The following is a 3,077-nucleotide window of genomic DNA, read 5'->3' on the forward strand; positions in this document are numbered from 1 at the left end:
CGTTCTTGATTGATGAAAACACATTTGGCAAATGCTTTCGCTTCTGTCCGTCTTGCGACGATCCAAGAATTTCACCTCTAACGTCGCAATACGAATGCCCCCAGTTGTCCCTATTAATCATTACCTCGGAATTCCGAAAACCAACAAAATAGAACCGAGGTCCTATTCCATTATTCCATGCACACAATATTCAGGCGAATGAGCCTGCTTTAAGCACTCTAATTTGTTCAAAGTAAACGTACCGGCCCACCTCGACACTCGGTGAAGAGCACCGTGGTAGGATTTTGAGTTGGGCCGCCTTTTGACGGGCTAAGCCCACCGGTAGGACGTCCCACAGACATGCCAGTTGAACACCGCGAGCGGTGAACCGACAGTGTGGGACACAGATTCAACTACGAGCTTTTTAACCGCAACAACTTTAATATACGCTATTAGAGCTGGAATTACCGCGGCTGCTGGCACCAGACTGGCCCTCTAATAGATCCTCGTTAAAGGATTTAAAGTGTACTCATTCCGATTACGGGGCCTCGGATGAGTCCCGTATCGTTATTTTTCGTCACTACCTCCCCGTGCCGGGAGTGGGTAATTTGCGCGCCTGCTGCCTTCCTTGGATGTGGTAGCCGTTTCTCAGGCTCCCTCTCCGGAATCGAACCCTGATTCCCCGTTACCCGTAACAACCATGGTAGTCGCAGAAACTACCATCGACAGTTGATAAGGCAGACATTTGAAAGATGCGTCGCCGGTACTAGACCGTGCGATCAGCACAAAGTTATTCAGAGTCACCAAGTCAAACGGTGAGCAAGGCAAGCCCGCCACCGATTGGTTTTGATCTAATAAAAGCATTCCTTCCATCTCTGGTCGGAACTCTATTTGCATGTATTAGCTCTAGAATTACCACAGTTATCCAAGTAATGTGGGTACGATCTAAGGAACCATAACTGATGTAATGAGCCATTCGCGGTTTCACCTTAATGTGGCTTGCACTGAGACATGCATGGCTTAATCTTTGAGACAAGCATATACTACTGGCAGGATCAACCAGGGTGCTATATATATATAATAGCATAGTGCGTAAATGTCCCTCGGCGTCACCCGAGAGACCACACTTTGTATAGAAAAGTTCGATGAATATTTCTAAACAACGAATTTTCTTACATATATATATATCTGAGCCGTACGATATTCCCTGAACATAACGAACAGTTTACATCGCGACTAGATATTTTATATATTCTGCGCTTAACACAGAGGCTAGACCTTTAACAACCGTCGAAACGGCGGTCCGTACATGAAATTTGCGGTCCGCAGACCCAGTTAATTTCAAACAGTCTCTTTACCCTTCGTTAGATTGAAAACGTCGGGGCGAATTCATAAGAATTCATCGTTATAACTCACTTTTATTCTCGCTCGGAGAGTATTGAGTTGATAGCATTTGTATATTTGATTTTCCGCATAAGAGTCTTTGCGTCAACGACACATGCCCGCGGATATGCTGTACAGTATGGTTGAACACTTATAAATAAGGTCCAGAACCCGGCCGTAAACCGACATCCGAACATATACGGCGTATATAATTCCAGACACGGTCTACGACATTATTTAAAGTAACGCCGCTATATAGTTGATAGACTAAAAGTATCGAATATAATGTATAAAATACACCGGGGAATAATATTCGAACCTGCCTGAACAACACAGCGTACTTTAGCCTAAGCTTGCTCGCATCGCACTCGACACGACCTATCCCCCTATATAAGGCGCGCGGCCACAGCGTAAGTATTAGACTGAGTCCCAAGCGACGTGCATTTGACCTGCGGCGAGGGCCTGCTCGCGCTTACGGTGTGAATCGTCAAGACAAAAGTCTGGGAAAATTTCGAACTGCGAACCCTTATGATAGAAAAATTTTTGTCGAAAATTTTGTTAGATGTTCAAACAGTTTTATATATATGGACAATATGAATTATAGTTAATTATTGAGTTTTTAGGTGTTTTTTGGGTTTTTTTAACTTTTGTATAAATTATGTATTTATTGATTTTTATAGATCTCAATGAATATAAACGAATTTATATATAGTTATATTTATTTTTATAATTATTTGTTTAAATTTTCTAATTTTACAATAAATGTTCAAACCAGTTTTCCTCGATTTTCTCTTAAACCGTAAAAGATACGAAAAACTTTGTTCGTACGAAAGATGCAGAATAAAATTATGAATAAAATGGTATATGAATGGTTAAGTGTGTTCATATAATTTTCTCGAGATTTTCCGATTTTCCTGAAATTTTACGACGGCAACTCGCCTGTAGGCCACACCGTTCGGAATTCGAAGTTGCGATATATGGGAAAAAACTAAGAATTTTGAGACCTTTCTAACGATGTATAATACTTTATATGTTTTCTTTACAGAAATATCGAATCGTGAGGAGTATTGCTCCAACCTAGCCGCACTTTGCATTTTGACAAGTTAACATCTACACATATTGCTCTATAACATGAAAACCGTAAAAGATACGAAAAAACTTTGTTCGTACGAAAGATGCAGAATAAAATTATGAATAAAATGGTATATGAATGGTTAAGTGTGTTCATATAATTTTCTCGAGATTTTTCGATTTTCCTGAAATTTTACGACGGCAACTCGCCTGTAGGCCACACCGTTCGGAATTCGAAGTTGCGATATATGGGAAAAAAACTAAGAATTTTGAGACCTTTCTAACGATGTATAATACTTTATATGTTTTCTTTACAGAAATATCGAATCGTGAGGAGTATTGCTCCAACCTAGCCGCACTTTGCATTTTGACAAGTTAACATCTACACATATTGCTCTATAACATGAAAACCGTAAAAGATACGAAAAAACTTTGTTCGTACGAAAGATGCAGAATAAATTATGAATAAAATGGTATATGAATGGTTAAGTGTGTTTCATATAATTTTCTCGAGATTTTTTGATTTTCCTGAAATTTTACGACGGCAACTCGCCTGTAGGCCACACCGTTCGGAATTCGAAGTTGCGATATATGGGAAAAAAACTAAGAATTTTGAGACCTTTCTAACGATGAATACTTTATAT

At 39.7% G+C, this 3,077-nt stretch overlaps 1 non-coding gene across 1 annotated transcript in view; it reads right to left on the reverse strand.

Moving 5' to 3' along the window:
* The window catches only part of LOC113390701, a 1,927-nt gene extending 882 nt beyond the window's left edge, over positions 1–1,045 (reverse strand). Inside the window, exon 1 of the ribosomal RNA XR_003368294.1 lies at positions 1–1,045. This exon is cut by the window's left edge and continues 882 nt beyond it. This is a non-coding gene — a ribosomal RNA (small subunit ribosomal RNA).
* Positions 1,046–3,077: the final 2,032 nt, after the last annotated feature.

This window comes from Ctenocephalides felis, unplaced genomic scaffold, assembly GCF_003426905.1.
Source record: "Ctenocephalides felis isolate EL2017-DRISC unplaced genomic scaffold, ASM342690v1 CF-g0.4_SCAFFOLD_03613, whole genome shotgun sequence".
NCBI lineage: Eukaryota > Metazoa > Arthropoda > Insecta > Siphonaptera > Pulicidae > Ctenocephalides > Ctenocephalides felis.